At 39.7% G+C, this 21548-nt stretch overlaps 1 long non-coding RNA gene across 2 annotated transcripts in view; it reads right to left on the bottom strand.

Moving 5' to 3' along the window:
• The window catches only part of LOC112661166 (uncharacterized), a 54986-nt gene extending 38138 nt beyond the window's left edge, over positions 1–16848 (bottom strand). The window contains exon 1 of one of the 2 annotated variants that reach the window (XR_003137473.3): positions 16753–16848. This is a non-coding gene — a long non-coding RNA (uncharacterized LOC112661166). Of the gene's footprint in view, positions 1–16341; positions 16495–16752 lie in introns of those variants that run through there. The other variant, XR_003137472.3, reaches the window with a different exon arrangement.
• Between the last annotated feature and the right edge of the window lie 4700 nt (positions 16849–21548).

Raw genomic sequence — 21548 nt, 5'->3', positions numbered from 1 at the left:
CATTCAATAAGGGGTTAATATCCAAAATATATAAAGAACTCACACAATTCAGTAATTTTAAAAATCCAGTTTAAAAAAGGACAAAGGATCTGATTAGACATTTTTCAAAGAAGATGTGTATATGGCCAACAGATACATGAAAAAATGTTTAGTATCACTAATCATCAGGGAAATACAAATCAAACCACAGTGAGATATCACACTATACTTGTCACAGTAGTTATTATCAAAAGACGAGAGACAATAAAGGTTAGTGAGAATATGGAGAAAAAGGTTCCCTTTTACACTATTGGTGGGGGGTTAAATTGGCTGTCATTATGGAAAACAGTATGGAATTAGCAATTCCACTACTGGGTTTCTATCTGAAGAAAACAGAAACACTAATTATAAAAGATATATGCACCCCTATGTTAACTGCAGCATTATTTACAATAGGTAAGATATGGAAACAACCTAGGTGTCCATCAGTGGATGAATGGATGAAGAAGAGGTGGTATATACATACAAGGGAATGCCAGTCTGCCATAAAAAAGAATGAAACCTTTCCATCTGGATAATACAAATGGACCTAGAGAGTGTTATGCTAAGTGAAATAAGTCAGAGAAAGACAAATACCATATGATTTCACTTATACATGGAATCTAAAAAACAAAACAAACAAAACAAAATAAAACCTAGACTCATAGATACAGAGAAGAGATTGGTAATTGCCAGAAGGAGTAGGGTTGGGAGGGATGAAATGGGTGAAAGGGATAAAGAGGTACAAACTTCCAGTTTTAAAGTAAGTCATGGGATATAATGTACATCATGGGAAATATAGTAAGGAACTTTGTATTATGACAGATGTTAACTAGACTTCTTATTGTGGTGATTGTTTCACAACATATACAAATGCTAAATCACGTGTTGTACACCTGAAATTAATATACAGTTGACCCTTGAACATAGATTTGAACTGCATAAGTCTGCTGATACAAGGATTTTTTTTTACAGCACAGTACTTTAACTGTACTTTCTCTTCCTTAACATTTTCTTAATAACGTTTTATTCACTCTAGATTACTTTATTGTAAGAATATAGTATATAATACATATAACATACAAAATATGTGTTGATTGGGTATGTTATTAACATAAGGCTTCCAGTCAACAGTAGGCTATTAGTAATTAAGTTTTCAGGGAGTCAAAACTTAAGAGGGAGATTTTTTTACTGCACAGGGGTTGGCACCCCAGCCCCCCTGTGGTTCAAGAGTCATCTGTAGTATCTTATGTCAATTTTTATACTTCAACTTAAAAAAGAAACGCTGGAGTTCACGGGCTTTCTAAAGTACAAATTTTGAAGAAATGTATTAACTTCAGGCAGAAAGCTTTACCTTAAGTGACTAGCAAAGTCCATTCTTAGACTGATTTGACAAAGAGTTCCCACTCATGACTTGAGTGACTTGATTGACATCTTGGGCCATCTGAATGAGCCATAACTCTTGACTCGAGGTCCAGCTCATTCCATTATAGATGCTGTAGAAAAAATTTAAAGTCTCCTGACCAAGCTACCATTGTGGAGAGGTGTTTGGAGAAAGACAGCTGTGTGCTCCTTGCATTGTTGGAGAAAGGGTATCTGGAGGCTGGAGCCAGATTGAAAAGGCTCTGCTGGCTCTTGTGCAGGTGCAAATGGGCAAAGAAATCCTTGAAGAATACTTCTTTGGGTGACCTTAAAATCGAAATGTATAATCCTGGTTCTTTCTGACGACGAAGGCAACATTTATGATTCAAACACTGACGAAGTTGATCTCATTGAAATGAAGACAAAGAAAATGCTATTACATAAATTCAACTCAAAGTGTTTTAGAGAATTCTCCATTCCTTGACATAAGCCTATCATCATCTATCAGAATAACCTATGAAAACTCTTTTGCTAGCAAATACTACTATAAATTAGAATTTGCTATCCTTGTTACCACTAAAATGAAAAGTCTAAGCTGATTGCATATGAAAGATATTTGCATTATCATGTCAAAAAAGCACTCTGTAATTTTAATCTCTTATTCTAACCAAACAGTCTTGTGAAACTCACTTTTGAGCTAAACTAGGTTTTACTTAAATTTGCACGTTATGACTTACTAAGGTTTCTCAGGAAATGGCCGTGAATTTTTCCATGCAAAAATGAGATTAAGAGGATCACAAGACTTTTAAAGTATTGTTTTAACATTTTGACTATGTGAAAAGTATGTCTGCAATGCAGCAAAATAAATTGTATGCAGAAAATGTGTGTAATGTGTTTATATGCATTTTTCTGGAGAAAGCATCTGTAGCTTCTGTCACATTCCTAAAGACTACCCACCCATCACATATACACCTAAAAATGATTAAGAATCACTGACTAGTTAAATGTATATTTCTGATGGGCTCTGAACTAGTAAAAGGAGCAAACCCAAAGTCATGTAAAGGACATTTTCTTATCAACAGCCTATGGATCTGGGTTAAAATGAAGTTCTTGTTCTTTTCTTTTTCCTCATGGTCCTCAAAGTCCATGTCCATATCTCTGAGGCACAAGGCAATCCTAGCAGTCCTAACCCTGAAATTCATGAGATACTTATTAGGGATCCTATGCTGGCAAAATGTACTTAAAATAATTAGCCTTTGAACCAGACATTAGAGTATCATAATACATTGCCTTTCAGTTCTCCAGAAGACTCACAGCTAATAAAGAAAAAGAAAGACTTAAGGAAAATAAGGACAGATGAAGTCAAACACAAGACATTTAGCACAACTTTCCCAGTGGACCAAATACACATACACACAGACCAGGGGCATGCTATGTGTGTGTGTGTCTGTGTGTGTGCGCGTGCACACCCATATTTGTATGAGCATGTGAAATGAGCAAACAGCAGTGATTTCTTCCAGCCGAATGCATATCTTTGAAAGTGGAGAGTCAGCCCTGGTGATGCTAATGGAGTGGAACATAAATATTGGCAAGCTAGTTGTCAAATAGAGGCTTTTAAAGGTTGGAATTTTTCAAGGAAAATGTTAACTGCAGTTAAAGGGCCAAGTGGTCTTAACCTGATCTCAAAATCTAGAATTTCACTTGAAGTTCTAAACACCCAGGACTGTTACGCTAAATTTAGCCTTCCCAGCTCTGCGAATGGCATTTTGGAATGTTTGGTCCATAACGATAAATCACCACACTTGCTGAATATGGGGTTAGAAGGGGACTAGCAGACATAACCAATTAATATATTAGCCTCCTAAGCATTCCTAGAGCAGAGGTGAGGGTCCAGGCCAATAATGAACTGTTTTGCCCCACTTCAAATAGCAAGTGCTCTCAACTCTAGACAGACTTCCCACCCTCCCCTCACCCCCCACATCAAGCAGGTCTTTGCTTCTCACCACTATTCCAGAGCATACACATCCCCAAAATCAACTCAATTTCTACCTTTCTGAGGCTTTCTTCCCCCAACTCCCCACAACCACATCGATCTCTACCTTCCCTAAATTTTTGTATATCCTCTATTCTCAATCCTGCTCACTTGCTAACTCTGGTTGCTATCTTTCCTATCATAACAGCTAACACTTACTTGAATTTTTACTATGTGCCAGGCACTATGCTAAATGCTTTACAGGAATGACCTCATTTAATCCTCACAGCAACCCTATGATATAGTTTTTATTATCATTCACAGAAGAGAAATGTTCATATGAGGAAACTAAGGCTTAGAGAGGTAAAGTAACTTTCTCAGGGTCCGCAACCAATAAATAGTGGGCCAGGCAATCAATCAGGTTGTCTGGCTCAAAGCCTGCTCTCTTAATGGTAAAAAGTATAGCTGCTTTTTGGATGTGCATATACTGTCTACCCAGCTACATTTTAGGCTCCTCAGGACACCTGTATGCCATTTTCTTCACATGACCCATAGAGCTGGCATTATGCTATACTCATAAACAATCAATACTTATTGAGGGAGTAAATGAATTAATAAGTGAATAGAAAAATCAATGCACCAGCTGCAAAACCCAAGAAAAATTAATTGATTTGGACTTCCAAACAGCATGCAGAATCAGGGAAAAAGTGTTCCTGTTACTACATTTGGCAGCAGAAAACATAAATTGCTGACTCGCTCCCCTTGTGCTAGTGCAGAACTGGAGAGGGGGAATAGGTCTCTGTGAACAACCATGACATCCCTCAGCTTTGTCCCTGGAAGCCCTCCAATCCCCCAAGTCTATACAGATCCTCAAAATCCACAAGTTTCACGGGAAGAAAGGGAATAGCACAGAAGTTTGCCACCACCCAAACTAATTCTTCTCTAAATCCAACACGGCCCACATGCATATATTCACTCAGATACACTCAGAGAAAGATGATTCTAGTTAGTTTACTTAAGTATTTACTGAGTATTTAGCCCAGAAATCCACAAACTTGGCTTCACATCACAATCATCTGTTGACCTTAAAAACTGTTGAGGTCTGGGCCCCACCCCAAACCAATGGACGCAGAGTCCAAATACTGGGATGCATTAACAATCATCTGTGCAATTCTGATGTGCAGTTGAGGTAAAGAGCCACTAAAATCCATGCCAGGCACTGTGTGCCAGGAGCTGGGTCACAGAGATGTAAGTGTGAAAAAGGAAGTTTGTGGAATAGTAGGAGAGTCACAGAAGCAATTATAACTTAAAACATCATGGAAAAATTATAAATATACATCATGAAGTGCTCAAACAGAAATAACCAGAGGCCACCGAGGGATCTCAGAGGAGGAGTACCTACTCTCACTAGAAATTTTTAGGAGGCAGGATTAGATGATGCAGATGAATGAGGTAGGTATGTTTACATAATGAGATGCTGGACTGGGTAGAGGTATTAGGTTGAAATACATGCTTTCCTAGAGCAGAAGGTTAGACCTCCATAACCTCTGATGTCCTCCCTCTGCACATTCCCAAATGCTCCCTATCTCTGGCAGTAGCTGCAACTGCCTTTCAGAGACCCCTGAGTCACTCTGAACCTCTTTGAATCTCATAAATAGAATGGAAATGGCAACTATTAAGTATTAGTCCTTGGGATTTAACATTAGATTTAAAACTTTTTGGAACTTTTGGTCAACCATCAATGGAGATTGAGAGATTTTGCCCTAAATTTGTTCACCTGTGAAATAAGTATAATAATCCATACTTTTCCACAGATTATGAAAATTCACATATTTATTCAATAAACATTTATTGAGCCACTCTGTATTCCAGGCATGGTCCTAGGTACACAGATACAATGATGAACAATTACAGATCCAGATTCTGTTCTCATGGACCTCACAGTCTAGCAAGGGAAACAGACACTGAGGAAATAATCATGCAAATCCTTGTGTAATTACCTAGAGAGTCCTGTGAAGGAAACATGTATCACTTAATGCCACAAGAGCATCTAAAAGGGAAACCTGGCCTGGTCTAGGAAATCAGGAAAGGCATCCCCGAAAAAGAAGCACTTAGGATGAGATCTGAAAGATGTCTAAAAGAAAACAAGATAAGGAAAGAAGAGAAACTAGGCAATGGGAAGCCTGGGAGAAGCCCCTCTAGCAGAAGCAAAGCCAGTGCAGAGATCAACCAAAAGCAGGCTAGTGTGCCTGCAGCGCAGAGAAGAGGGATAGTGTGCAGCACAGACCAGAAAGGCAGTCAGGGCACTGCCAACCAAGTCCTCATCCCAAGGAGGGGGAGGTCCTTGGGATGCTTCTAGGCTCTGAGATGATCAGTTATGAAGTTTTAAAAACCCCTCTGGCTGTTAAGTGGAAAATGGATTGGAGGGATGAGAATGGATATAGATGAACCACTTAGGTTGTTACTAAAGTGGTCCAGACCAGATATGGCCAAGTTTAGTCTTGAACATACAAAATTTGAGGTGCCAAGTGCAAAAGAGAATTGAATTTGAGATAGTGACTATTTGTGGGCCATATACTATTTAATTAATGTTATATAGATACTCAGGTATATTTGGAAAGGGAAAACTAAATAGATTGCTTTTGACACTTTAACTTAGAATCAGCAGTTTCAATTCTACCTTCTTAGACCATCATTTTGAGTGAGGCCATCCATCTGGACAAGGTTGAGCCAAGAGCTCCAGAAGCCCCTTCAGAGTATCATTGGTAAGTAGCAAGTTGATGCTGGGAAGGAGCCAGTGAACCAGGCCACATTTCTCACCCTGGGACAGCTGCAGAGATGCTGCCCTCAAGCTCAAGAGGAAGAAATTCGCCTTCATTTAGCTATATTTGTAATTTCAAACCTACTAAGGAATAACAAATTGCAAACTCAGAAAGCTTTAACTGGTCCTGGCTGAAGAAGATGAGGAGGTTAAAGGCCACCATCTCTGGTCAAGAGGGATGTGGGTTGGAAAGCTAATTAATGAATGATCCTAAGATCATAATCTAGGCAAGCTATGTGCAGTAAGACAACCATGTCCCAGAAGGGGCAACCAGGAACCTATTTCTCTTGCAAACTGGTCCATCTCTTTATAATAAACTTTACGTTCTTTGGAAGGTAATTCTGTAAGGCTGTAGATGGAGGCACCCATGGCCCACAGGGGGTTCATTGCATGGGAACTGTCAGCAGAGGAAGATAGAGAGCCCAGAGGCTCTTGATACAGTCACCATGGCAACCAGCCCAAATCTGGTCCATTTTATTCACAGACAAAAAAAAAAAAAACCAGTTCAGGGAACACTGTAGGAAAGTAGGAGCAGTTTAGATTAACCAGGCTATCTTCTGGCCCCAAGCAATCTGCAGGATAAGACCTTGCATTAGGCAAAGGTCTTCACTGTGACAAAGCAGAGGATTTGTTAAGCTCTTTGGATCTCAGTGGGCCCATTTAACTTCTAGTGTGGGATAAAAAATTACTCTTCTCCAGACAGGTGGCCTGAAGTTTCACATGAACTCAGTTTGAAGTGGTAATGGTCACACCACAATAAACAACCATTCCAGACTCATTTTCTTCCTCATCATCTGGGAGATCAGGAGACTGTACAAATCAGCACCTTCTGATTTCTGACTTATCAAGAAAATATATCATGTTTTATAAATGAAAATCTGTCCTGGAATTGGCTTGAGTATTAACATATAATTCACATGTATGAAATCCCCTTTTTCTCTTGATAACGAGAACAGTTCAGTTCTTGAGAACTGAACCAGGGGAAGCAGCAAGAGTCTTTTCAAGTAAACATGCAACTCATTCACTAATTCATTTAATTTCATTTCTATTTATTGAAAACCTACTCTGTGCCATGGGGCTATAAAAATGACTAAATAAAGACTCTATTTGCGGTTCAATGAAGGAGAAGAACTTGATTTAAAACAAATAATAAATAAAAGATGTAAATGTTTTAGAACTGTAGAAGGCAAAGTAAAACTGTAGTGGCTCAAATAAAATAAAAGCTAACTTTTGTTCACGCAATAGTCTCAGACTAGTGGTCCCCTACCATACTGACAAGAGAGTCTATCATCTTTAATATATGGCTGCCATGACACTGGTTGCTATTCTATAGGCGGCTTCATGGACCAGACCTGGAAGTGGCACACATCACTTACATCCACTGGAGGGTTTTTAACTGTGTGTTCACACCTACTTCAAAGGAATCTGGGAAATGTAGTGTACTGGGGCACCCATGTGCAGTGCTAAAATCCTATTGCCAAGAAAGAGGGAAAGAGCAGAATTTGGAAAACAAGCCATCTCTGACAATAACAAAGATATGAACAAAGTTTTCTAAAAAAAGAAAAGAGAAACTAGGAAATCCCTATCATACTCAAAAATATTTCAAATATCTTACTTGTAATTCAATAAGTGCTAATAATAGCAATAATGAAGTATCGTTTCCCCTATTAAATGCTAAAAATAAAGAAAAAATAAGTTATTGTTGGCAAGTATCCAAAAAAAGCACTGCAACTGCAGAAAGCATTAATTAGTACAATCTCTCTGCAGGGAAGTTTGAAACTATGCATGTAGCAGATTTTTTAAAAGTCACAACAATAAAGAAAATCAAGTGTATAATACTGTAATCTCCTTCATTTATCTATATTTTAACCTGGCTTCTGGGCACCTACTTCCATTCAAGATGGGGAAAATTATACCTGTCAATTCAAGGTACCAGTGACTTCCAATTTAAAACTCAACTCTTTGGGGGACCAAAGACCCCCAAAGTCTTCAAGACCAAGTTTTCACCAACTTCAGCATTCCTTCTACAGGTGGCCTCTATAAAGTCAAAATATATTCTTTATTGGGGCACCCAGAAGCAGCACAACCCTACTAACACCTTGATTTTAGATTTCTGACTTCTAGAACTCTAATAAATTTGTGTTGTTCTAGGCACTAAATTTGTAGGAATTCGTTACAGTAGCAGGAGGAAACTAGTGGCCCATTCCTTTGCTCCCCAGAGCCCTCTCACCCAGCATACTGATCCTAGAGCACAAAATGATCTGCTATATAAATTTGGAACCAGGAGTAAGCAGTGTGGCCTAACATGGTTGAGGAGATACTCCCAGGCAGAGCCTGAACCAGACCTGTCAGATCTGAATTTGCTGAGTTGAGAAGAGACACTCAGACCACAAAGGGTAATTCAGAATCAAGGCAGGAAGGCAGGAGTGTTATGGTAGGTGAAGACAACTAGGCAGACCACAGCAGTGGCTCAAAGAGATTCAACAGATCTGATGAGGAAAGCTGGCACCTTCCAGGTTTTCCTCATGCTTTCAAATTGATGTCAGGACAAATAGGACCTCTGCCATCTGCTGATAGCTTAGGCCAGAGGCAGAATCCTGGATAAGAAGTCCCAGAGCACTGACTGTAGGAAACCACAGCCACTCAAGTAACTATGAATATATATGTGAGCATTGAGCCTCCTTTGGAGAAAACCTCCAGCCCCATGCTTTGCCCCCCTCAACCAAGTAAGTCACTCAACATCCTGGGCTTCATTCAGCAATATTTTTTAAAAAGACATGGAGTCCATAAATTCCTAAGGACAAACAGTAGGACCTGGTGAAATCCTGGAGTTCCTTGAAGCTCTTAGAAGCTGTATGTCTATAATGAAAGAAGATATAATTGGTTTAGACACACAACAAGGCCTGGCCACAGACTGGAAAGCTCAGTTCCATCTCTTAGGCAGGGGAATCCACATAAGCTAATGTTCATGAGGGATAACTAGGGGAAAAGTGATATTTTAGGAAGTCTGATCTGTGGGTAAACAAGAGAGGAGAGACTGAAGACATGAAGAACAGGAAGGAAAGCACTGGCTGGAAGGGACATGCGGAGTAAGTGTCTTGGACAGGTAGTAGTAGCAATGTCAACCACATCTCCAAACACTGGTTGTGTAAGGAATTATTTGAAAGGCTGGACTTTGGCCTCTCAATATCCTCTAGTAGGGTACTTTGATCACAAGGCTTACTGAGATCAAGAACTAGACAACAAATTTTCCATTCTCCTCTTTAAGTACACATATTAAATAGCTGAATATAGCTTATATAAATGCATGATAATTAATCAAGTAGTTAAGAAATCAATTCCAAGGTCTTCCAGTGCATTTCTGTGTTAACTCTGCAATTGACTAAGGCAGAGCCTGACCCTTGGCACTTTGATGAGGAGGACTTGAGGTCAAAGCAGATAGAGATTCAGATGGGCCCAATAGAGCTTAAGAAACAAGCAGGACCCAGAGATCAGAACAGGCAGCAAGTCAGAACAGTTGGTGGTCAGAAAGAAGCAGCAACATTAAGAACAACTCAAATTTCCTTTAGGTCATAAAGGAAATTTCTGACCTAACCTGAAGATTCTTATATACTTCCTATTAGAGGTGGACCAAACCCAGAGTCTCAAGCAGCACAGGGTCTTCAGGTAAAACCAGGTAAGTGACTATACCTGAGGAAAGGGTAGTGAGATCACAATAGCAGAAGATATATTGGCATAGCCCCTTTTCTAACTCACCTTAAATTTTATTATGATATCAAGACCCATCAAGGCCTAAGAAACATCCCTAAGAATTCAGAACAGTGTGACATAAAAAGCCCCTCTCAGCCAGGTCTACAGTTGCTGGTGACTTTTCTGCATTCAAAGCTTCTTTGTCAGCCATGAGAAGGAATCATCGGAAGGATGGAGAAGTGTGTCCTCTCTACTTCCCTCTCATTCTTCTCTTTCTTTCATTTGGCAGAAGCCAAGAAAGAAGAAAAATCATGCCGCTTAAGTGTGAAAATTCCATGACTCGTACTATTCTTCAGTGAAAGTAGCTTTCTTCTCAACTCCTAGAGATATCTTCCCTCCAGTTAGGTGTTTCCAGCAGTAGCTGCTGGCTAGGTATTATTTGAAATTTGCATTCTTTGCCACCCACACAACCTACACATTTTAAGCTGTTTCTGACATAAGTCATTCCCAAAAGTCTTTTATAAAGCATCTCCCTCACCATGAAATATTTTATCCCAATATTTAAACATAGGTTTTACACTATAAATGTAAAGTGATCTCCTCACACAGACACATCCTTGGAGTGTGCAAAAAAGAGTGGGGGGATGAAGTCGGGACCAGAAGGCACAGATCTAGAAGAATGCAACAAGTGGGCTCCACCTGTCCCTGAAATCAGATAGAGAAATTTTTAAGAAGTTTGGGCATGGCTTAAGAAAGGATTCCTGGATGAAGTGAAGCTATGAATGAGGCAGCAGCTATTCTCAGACTCAGTCTGATAAAGCCACATTTACAAGGCATTCAGAATCTGGAAAAAGGCAAAGCATGGGACCCTGAGTAGTGGCTGTGATGCATGAACATTGACCAGGCCAGATGTTCTCTGCAGCAGAGGGCAGCCTTGAAAGAAAATATCCCGAATCCTCCAGAAACCCATAGGCAAATTCTACTATACACTTAAAGAAGAGTTAATACCTATTCTCAAATTATTCTAAAAAGTAGAAAAAGAAGGAAAAATTCCAAATTCATCCTATGAGGCCAGTATTACTCTGATACCAAAACCAAATAAGGACTCACTAAAACAGAACTACAAGCCAATATCCCTGATGAATATGGATGCAAAAATCCTCAATAAAATATAAGCAAACTGAATCCAACAACACATTAAAAGAATCATTCACCATGATCACATGGGATTTATTCCTAGGATGCAAGGGTTGTTCAATATCTGCAAATCAATTAACATGAAATACCACACTAATAAAAGAAAGGATAAGAACCATATGATCATATCAATAAATGCAGAAAAAGCATTTGACAAACTACAACATCCATTCATGATTAAAACCTTCAACAAGGTGGTTTAGAGGGAACATACCTCAACATCATACAGGCCATATATGAAAGACCCACAGCTAATATCATCCTCAATGGGAAAAAACTGAGCTTTTCCTCTACAGTCAGGAACAAGAAGGATGTCCACTCTCACCACTGTTCTTTAACATAGTATTGGAAGTCCTAGCTACAGCAATCAAACCACAGAAAGAAAGAAAAGGCATCCAAATTGGCAAGGAAGAAGTCAAACTTTCACTGTTCGCAGATGACATGATACTGTATGTAGAAAATGCAAAAGAATCCACATTAAAAAACAAAAAACCTGCTAGAACTGATACATGCATTTGGTAAAGTCACAGGACACAAAATCAACATCAGAGATCTGTTGCATTTCCATATGCTAATAATGAAGCAGCAGAAAGAGAAATTAAAAAATCAATCCCATTTACAATTGCACCAAAAATCATAAGATACCTAGGAATAAACCTAACCAAAGAAATGAAAGGCCTACATTCTGAAAACTATAAAACACTAATGACAGAAATTGAAGACAACACAAAGAAATGGAAAAACATTCCATGCTCATGGATTGGAAGAACAAATATTATTAAAATGTCTATACTACCCAAAGCAATCTACACATTTAATGTAATCCCTATCAAAATGCCACCAGCAGTTTTCAGAGCTGGAACAGTTCAAAAATTTGCATGGAACCACAAAAGACTCCAAATAGCCAAAGCAACCTTGAATAAGAAAAGTAAAGCTGAAGGCACCACAATTCTGAACTTGAAGCTATATTACAAAGCTGTAGTAATCAAAACAGTTTGGTACTGTCACAAAAAACAGACGCATAGATCAATGGAACAGAATAGAAAACCCAGAAATAAACCCATGATTACAAAGTCAATTAATCTTTGACAAAGCAGGAAAAAATACCCAATGATAAAAAGATAGTCTCTTCAACAAATGGTGTTGGGAAAACTGGACAGCAGCATGCAAAAGATTGAAACTGGATCAAGTTCCAAACTGGAAAGTGCACTTTCTTACACTATACACAAAAATAATTCAAAATGGATTAAAGACCTAAATGTGAGACTGGAAGTCATAAAAATCCTAGAACAGAACACAGGCAGTAACACCTTTGATATCAGCCACAGCAACTTTTTACTATATATATCTACTGAGGCAAGGACACAAAAGCAAAAATAAACTACTGAGACTTCCTCAAAATAAAAAGCTTCTGTAGAGCAAAGGAAACAACAAATGGGAAGAAGACATGAATAGACATTTTTCCAAAGAAGACATACAGATGGCCAACTGACATATGAAAAAATGCTCAAATCACTCATTATCAGGAAAATACAAAGCAACACTACAAGGAGATATCACATCACACCTGTCAGAATGGCTAAAATCAACACAAGAAACAGTGTTGGTGAGGATGTAGAGAAAGGGGAACCCTCTTACACTGTTGGTAGGAATGTAAACTGGTGCAGCTGCTCTGGGGACAGTATGGAGTTTTCACAAAAAGTTAAAAATAGAACCACCCTACAATCTAGCAGTTGCACTAGTGTTTACCCAAATAATATAAAAATATTAATTAAAAGGGATATATGCACCCCTATGTTTAAAGAGCATTTTCTACAATAGCCAAGCTATGGAAACAGCCCAAGTGTCCATCAACTGATGAATAAAGAAAATGTCAGACATATAATGAAATATTACTCAGCCAAAGAGCGAAATGTTTCCATTTTTGATGACGTGACTAGAACTACAGGATATTATTCTAAGCAAAATAAGTCAGGAAAAGACAAACACCATATGATTTCACTCATATGTGGAATTTAAGAAACAAACAAGCATAGGGGGAAAGAAGATAGAGATGAATCACTAAATTATATACCTCAAACTAATATTACAGCATATGCTAACAGGAATTTAAATAAAAACTAAAAAAGAAATGAAAGAGGAGACACTGATCACATAGAAATAATTATAATGAGAATACTATGAACAGTAGTATACCAACAAATTGGATGACCTAAGAAAAATACACAAATTCCTAGAAATTGAAGAAGAAAAAAAAACAAGCCACTTAGCTTCTCTGAGTCAGTTTCCACATCTGTAAACTAGTGTGGTGAAAAATGGAGGTGATTCATAGAAAGCACTTAGTGTAGTACCTGGCACATAAGTGCTCAATAAGTGTTTGCTAGTTTTGTCCTCATTGTCATTATCACTACATTTATTGTTATTATTATTATTAGAGAGCAGGACTGCATCTCATTCCTATTCGATCTCCAGTGCTGAGCATAGACCCAGACATATAAAATTCTTTCAGAAAATGTGTGAAACAACTGAAGGCAGGGCTGGCTTCAGGGGCATACAACCTGTGGAATTGCCCAGGACATTACCCATGCCCATTAAGCCATGCTTGGTTTAATGCTTTGCTGTGGCCATCTTGAAATTCTTAATTTGTGAACAAGGGACTCCATATTTTCACTTGCTCAGGGCCCCATAAATTATATAGCCAGTTCTGAGTGAGGCTACAGTTGTAAAGAAGATGTGAGGAGGAAACTAAAGCAGGAATAATTAGGGGAGACAAGAAATCTGCAGAGAGGCTATTAAGAGTTAATGTGTATTTCCTCACCAAGTATTTCCTCTCCAGAATACAAAAGTCTTCAGTGGATCCAGCAACAGTTCATATCCTGAGTTTTTGCCAGTCCCCACATTTGCCACACATTGGAGGAATGTTTACCAAAAATGTCTGAGACCCCACCTGTTCTTAATCAATAATATTTCCGGAGTTTACAAGCCTTAACTCCAAGAGATCAAAATAATAGGAAAGAAAAGCCAGTTCAGTCCCAACATTTTCTGGATGCTGGCTCCTGGTTTTGCTTCTATTATATTGACTAAGAAATGACAAATATAACGCATATACTTCCACAATCACAAGTCTATATTTTAAAATTATTTCTTCCTCTTAAAACACATGCCCCCCAACCTTCACAGCTTGCGTATTACCAGGCATTCCATATCAGAACCAGCACTCTGTAGCATCACTGAGACTAGCAGCCTCAGTCCACAACATCCTTCCTTGCTGAGTCAATCTCACAAACCAGTTACTTCTAATTTTGCAGTTCTGCCCATTACACTGTCACAAGCTGTGACTGGAGCAAATCACACTTCACAATGATATGAATGACTTTTTAAAGTGTGGGACATTCAGAAGTGTTCTATAGTTTTGAGGGTATAGATCCTTTACATCTTTGGTGAGGTTTATTCCTAGGTATCTTATGCTTTTGGGTGCAATTGTAAATGGGATTGACTCCTTAATTTCTCTTTCTTCAGTCTCATTGTTAGTGTATAGAAATGCCACTGACTTCTGGGCATTGATTTTGTATCCTGCCACGCTACCGAATTGCTGTATGAGTTCTAGCAATCTTGGGGTGGAGACTTTTGGGTTTTCTATGTAGAGTATCATGTCATCGGCGAAGAGAGAGAGTTTGACTTCTTCTTTGCCAATTTGAATGCCTTTAATGTCTTTTTGTTGTCTGACCCAGCAATTGCACTGTTGGGGATTTACCCCAAAGATACAAATGCAATGAAACGCCGGGACACCTGCACCCCGATGTTTATAGCAGCAATGGCCACGATAGCCAAACTGTGGAAGGAGCCTCGGTGTCCAACGAAAGATGAATGGATAAAGAAGATGTGGTTTATGTATACAATGGAATATTACTCAGCTATTAGAAATGACAAATACCCACCATTTGCTTCAACGTGGATGGAACTGGAGGGTATTATGCTGAGTGAAGTAAGTCAGTCGGAGAAGGACAAACATTATATGTTCTCATTCATTTGGGGAATATAAATAATAGTGAAAGGGAAAATAAGGGAAGGGAGAAGAAATGTGTGGGAAATATCAGAAAGGGAGACAGAACGTAAAGACTGCTAACTCTGGGAAACGAACTAGGGGTGGTAGAAGGGGAGGAGGGCGGGGGGTGGGAGTGAATGGGTGACGGGCACTGGGTATTATTCTGTATGTTAGTAAATTGAACACCAATAAAAAAAAAAAAAATAAAGTGTGGGACATTTAGAACAGCTCCTTTGCTTGAAGAGTGTAAGGGTGAGACTCCTAGATGAGCTGTTAACTACTGGGTCTCCATATCAGTCATCCATTCAAACTGTGGCCTGCCCTTTGCCAGCAGGGGACCCAGGGATAAGGATGACACTGTTTCTGTTCTCACACAGCTCATAAGGGGCTAAAACAATAGTACAGGAGTAAAAGGAGGGAGAAGACAACATCCTGGATGAAAGAATATCTGAGCAGAGTTTTGAAGAACAAGCAGAGGAAAAGATTCTTTTGGGAAAATATCAGCAGTTTCGGGTATAGATGGGGAAGAACTTGGTGTGTTTCCGGGGATGTAGGTGCTTCCTCACCCAAGATCCTGGTGTGTAGGAAATGAGGAAAAGGACAGGGCAAGGTAGACAGGATCTCCTGAGCCAAGCAAGTTTGGTCTTTATTCAGAGAGTAGAAGGAAACTAGCAAAGCATTTTCTTTTGTTCTGATCCGATTTGTGATGCACAGGGACACACACTGTCTGCAGGTTGGGGGATGAAGGTGGGAAAGGGGCTACACTTGAGCTCTGGTTTTTAAGTTAGCTTTGATTTGTTAACAGCTTAGAGGAGATTTGAGGCAGGTGCTACAGATGAGGAGAGGAATGTAGCAACAGAGCCACGTGTTTACAGATCTTTTAGGAAGATTTGCTCAGCTGGGTGTGATGTAACCCTCTCCCCTTCTCCCCATGAAACCTCCTGTTAACATCAAGGCTTTCAGAAGGATTGTGTTTGGGAGCAGATGTGACAAGTGCAAAGACGAGTTTCATTGCATGGGTGGGGCTAGATCAAGAGTAACTGAGGGACAACTGGGTGGCTCAGTGGCTGAGTGTCTTCCTTTGGCTCAGGGTGTGGGTCCTAGGATAGTCTCGCATCAGGCTTCCTACAGGGAGCCTGCTTCTCCCTCTGCCTATGTCTCTGCCTCTCTCTGTGTGTCTCTCGTGAACAAATAAAGTTATTTAAAAAAAAGAGTGACTGAAGGGAGTTTAGTTACCTTCAAATTATAATAAGGTCACTCAGGTGAGAGCCTAGAGGATGGACTGGAGTAGATGGCAGTCTGAGACCGAAAGTGAGGAAAGCAGAATGGAGACTCCTATAGCTGTCCTGTGAAAAGACCTAAGGGAGTGACCATGAGAATGGAAAGGAGTAGAACTGAATGATATCCAGGAAATGGAAGCTCTAGGATCTTGTTGCTAACCAGATGTAAGAGTTAAGAAAGGAGGAACCAAGGATGCATCTAGGAAACCCAGAGGACATAGCCTCCCCCACTGAAACAAGGAACATATAACAGGACAGTTTCAGGAACAATCTTGTTAGGGATATGATAATTCTGAATTATCTGTAGAACTTGCTGGTGAACATGGGCAGCAAGTAATATACAGATTGCGCTAGAGATATTGACTACCATATATCTTCTGGATTAGAGTATAAGCCTCCAAGGGATCCACTGTTTCTGCCTGATCTCCTGTCACTCCAGTCTCAGCACAGCAGCCAGTGTGATGTAATAAAACCTGAGTTGGAATGTGGTGCTTCTCTGCTTAGAACTTCCCAAGGGTTCCCATAATGCTGAGTTGCAGCTATAGTCTTTACTGTGCCCAACCAGGGCCCCAATGTAGGACCTCTCTTCTCTACTCCATTCCAACCATTTTGCATCCTCACTGCTCCTCTCTGAGTCCTTTGCAGAATGAAGGGGCACTAAGAGAATTTCCTCTTGGAGGTCCTTGTTTCCCTGAGAGTTAGGAGGAGGATCATCTCTCTGTATTTTGGAAGATGGAAGGATAATGACCATGAAGAAGGCAGTAAAGGTGGGAATCTGAAATAGCTGCCTTTGGGATGTGAGAAGGGAGCTGGTGGGATCTCTCTCAGCTGCTACTAAATGATAAACATAGATTACACAGCAAATCCACTGTCTCATTTAGAGAAAAACAAAGATGAATAACATGGACTGCCTTTACATTTAATAAATCAAGTTATCCTAAGGTATGAAAAATTACCCATTGCCCATAAATACTGAGACCAAAGCCAAAAAAATGGACAAACTTTAGTATGAGAAATTTAAGTTGACTTCAAAAGCTTTTGATGTACATACTAATTACACATACTCTAGGTAGCTAGAAGACTCAAGAAATCAAATTTTGGTCTGAGATTAGGCCCATTCCTGTCTTGACATAATAATTTGCATTTATAAGTATTATAAATGTTTTATAGTATAAAGACTAAAAGTGAGAAAACCAGAATGGAGACTCCTTTAATTGCCCTGTGAAAAGAACAATATTGTCCTTGTATATAAAAATACTTTATACATAATGTAAATATTGAAATATATACATATTTATAAAGTCTTTTTACAACTGCCCTGAGAGGCACTGGAATAGGTATTAATACCCCTCTGTTGGGGCAGTTGGGAAACTCAGTCTAGAGCCGTTGAGCTGCCCAAGGTCGGTGACAGGAGGCCAGAACCCAGGCTCTATCCAGCTGGTTTGGCCACTACTTTCCACTAACCCACTCATTGCTTTTTCAGCTTAATCTTGAGGTTCTTCTCTGAGGGACCCCTTCCAAGGGGGTCCCTGCCAAAGAGAGTGAAGCTGACTGGCATAAGGAAGGAATTGACTTGGGGCAATACTGTGGCAAGTAAGACAGGGATGTCCTTGAGCTGATGGTTAGTCATAAGGCCACAGCATCTCTGCCCAGAAATCTTGTGTGCCCAGGGTGGAGCACATAAGAGGCCCCCAGTGGACCCAGTCCAGAGCCCTCTCTAAGTATCTGATCCTCAGTTCAGGCCTGAGGCTCAGCCCCAAAGGGACTCTCCTGCTGCATGTCCAACTTTTCACAAGCCTTTCCTGATGCAGCCATGATGAAATCTTACACATTTGTCCCCCAGCCTGAAATGTGTTTATGCTCCAAAGTTAAGGTTTGTAATGGGTTTTGCTCACGGGAATGATTATTTTAGTGCTGACTTTTAAAAAGGCAATTGATAACAAGTTTACCCAGCCAAAAGAGCTCTGGCAATTATCTGCAAATTCAGAATCCGTGAAGAGCCAAACCAGATCATTTAAGACCCCCTGAATCCATTCTGGGGCCAAGATTATCCAAATTGACAAGCTAAAAATGAGATAATTTATGCTAAAATGGTGTTTGTGAAATCAAGATGCTATTCTGGATGGCTGCTGCTGGGAGCTAATACAATCCCTTCTTCCCTTACTTTTCTCCTTCATGGGCTCCTTCCCTCCCCTATTCACTTTATCAGTTGAGGTTATATGGAAGGACGGTATTCAGAATGTTTTCAGCCTGTAAACTGGGTAGTTTTTAAGTTTCTCATGCAATTATTTGTATTGAATAAAAAGGTCTCCAATCTTAGGGTTTGTTGTCATTGTCTGTTTTTCATCAAAACTCTGGGCAGGGCCTAGGCTGTGCAGAAATCCCACTAATGAAAAGGAAGACAAGTTCTGAAATTGCTCATCTCTGCCAAGTTCTTCAGCTTACCCACAAATATCCCACCAGGTGGTTTTGGTCTTAACTGTGGGAACTGAAGCTCCACAGCCCTAAGAAAGAGGTTGACTCATGGGGGATGGGGCGGGGGGATTGTGACTTGCTCCAAGGCTTTTCCCCCAGGTGCTCTCTGCTCTGGGCTTGAAACATTGGAAGAGTCCTTGAAACTGAGGCCACCTCATTCTAGTCACCAGGGTACTCACCCATCAGCCTGGTCAGAAACAAGGAGACAGATCTTGGAGATCTAGGAGAGAATGAGCCCAAACTCAGCTGTGGTCAAATGTGGCAGATTAACCATACACACTGACCTCCTCCCCTCTCTGTATCTATCCAAGTGGAAGTGAAGGAATAAAAGAGCATCAGCCAACCAAGACCAGAAGAATGGAAAGGTAGAGGACAGCAAAATCAGTTTCAGTAGATTTTGGAGGCCAGAAAGCAGATAAATGAACGGTAACTTTCCTTAAAGTGTAAATAAAAACTTTGCAACCTGCAGAGCAGCCACATAGATGGGAAGCAAAGTTCTTTGTCCTGCAGAGTCAGATTAAGAGATTTAGGCCTCAGAAGCACCAAGAACTTTGGAAGCTAAGGAGATGTGGGGCTGAAAACTATGGAAGCTATTGAAAATCTAGATAAAGAGAAACTAGATCTTCCAAGCCCATACAGCCATCTCCAGCAGCCAGGCACCATCTGGATCTCCTCCCTTCTGCAGGAGACAAGAGGTTTATTCTCTGGAAAAGATAAAGCAGAGCCTTCAGCTCACAGGTCAGGAATTAGGTGCAAAGCTAAAAACAGGGGATTAGATAGATACTGAACTGTGGGGCCCCAGAATCTTCCCCTACTCTCCCCTACATGATTCTTAGGAGTAGGTCTCCTAAAAAAAAGAAAAGAAAAGAAAAGAAAAAGAAAAAAGGTTTATTCTCTAGAGGAAACTAAAACAAGTCCAGAGAAAGTACTCCAGTTATTAATGTTTGGGGACCCCTCCATAAGGTGGGCTGGTCACCCTCTGCTCAGACCTCAGGAAGAATAAGCAGAAAAACCTTGCCCCTACCCCTATGGGGCTTTTCAATGGCCTTATTTTTTTTTTAAAGATTTTATTTATTCATTTGAGGCAGATATATACATATAGAGAGAGAGAAAGAGAGAGGAGAGAGAGCATGAGCAGGGAGAGAGGAAGAGGGAAGAGAAGCAGACTCCCTGTTGAGCTGGGAGCCTGACATGGGGCCCCATCCCAGAACCCGGTGATCACGACCTGAGCCCAAGGCAGACGCTTAAGCATCTAAGCCACCCAGGCACCCTCAATTGCCTTGCTTCTTTGTTCCAATTCAAAACAGAGACACCAAAGCAAGCAAAGACTGAGAGAAAGAGAGAGAGAAAAAAAGAGGAAAAACAATCTCAGAACCAAAACAATAACAGCACTAGTACAAATGAAAACTTGAAAAAAGTAATCTCAGAGGGACAAAAAACTAGCAAGTATTGGGGAGAGGAAAAAAAAATTTATGACAATCAAAAATTTAAAAAGTCAGCACAGGAATAGATATAAAGTTAAAAAACTCAACCAGAAAACAAAGTGAAAGATAAAAAGCTTAAAAGAACTAATGAGAAAACTAGAGAAGCCACTCAGGATACCCAGATAGAACAAAATTAAAACTACAAAAGATGTTCTCAATGAAAGTATAGAAGAACTAGAGGGTTTGACTTTCCAAATTTAAAAAGTCCACTGAGGACTTAGCACAATGAGGAAATAAAGAGCACACTTCACTGTGACATTTTAGAATACTGGGTTAAATGGACCATACTAAAAAAAAAAAAAAAAAAAAAAATCACACTCAGAGGCATAAAAATCCAAGATACCCTGTACCCCAACAACACAACTAAGTGCCAGAGAACAATAGGGCAATGCTTTCAAAAGTCTGAGGGGAAAAGGTTTTCAATCTAGAATTCTATAAATAATCAATGAATCACAAGGGTAAGATAAAAATATCAGGCACAGAGCCCCAAATTTTTTTCATTTACAGTTTCTCTTGGAAAGCTCCTAGAGGACATATTTTAGCTAATTATAGGAGGAAACCCAAATATAAAACCAAAAAGGAAGACAATAGAAATCCAGAGAAGGGGGGACCCAGCCTAGAGATAATGGGAAAGAAAAATCCCAAAACAATCTCCCTTAGTAGCCTTATTAACAGTGAGTTTTGACGGAGCACGAGACAGAGCTGAGGATTTCCCAATCCATGAACATGGCATATCTTTCCATTTGTTTGTGTTATCTTCAATTTCTTTCATCAATATTTCCTAGTTTTTAGAGTACCAGTCTTTTCACCTCCTCGGTTAAGTTTACTCCTGGGTATTTTGATCTTTATTGGTGCAATTGTAAATAGGATTGTTTTCTTAATTTCTCTTTCAGCTACTTCATTATTAGTGTATAGAAATGTAACAGATTTCTGCATCTTAATTTTATATGCTGCAACTTTACTGAATTCGTTTACCAGTTCTATCAACTTTTGAGTCAAGTCTTAAGGGGTTTCTATATATAGTATGTCATCTGCAAATAGTGCTTCTTCCTTACCAATCTTGTTTCTTGTTCCCTTATTTCTGTGGCCAGGACTTCTAGGACTCTTGGCCAGTACTCTATGTTAAATAAAAGTGGTAAGAGAGGATATCCTTGCCTTATTCCTGACCTCAGGGGAAAAATCTCTGTTTTTCACCCTGGAGTAT

The sequence above is a fragment of the Canis lupus genome, chromosome 23, assembly GCF_003254725.2.
Source record: "Canis lupus dingo isolate Sandy chromosome 23, ASM325472v2, whole genome shotgun sequence".
Lineage (NCBI taxonomy): Eukaryota > Metazoa > Chordata > Mammalia > Carnivora > Canidae > Canis > Canis lupus.
Note: the sequence above shows the minus strand (reverse complement) of the source record. Positions and strands in the feature narration are given on the sequence as shown.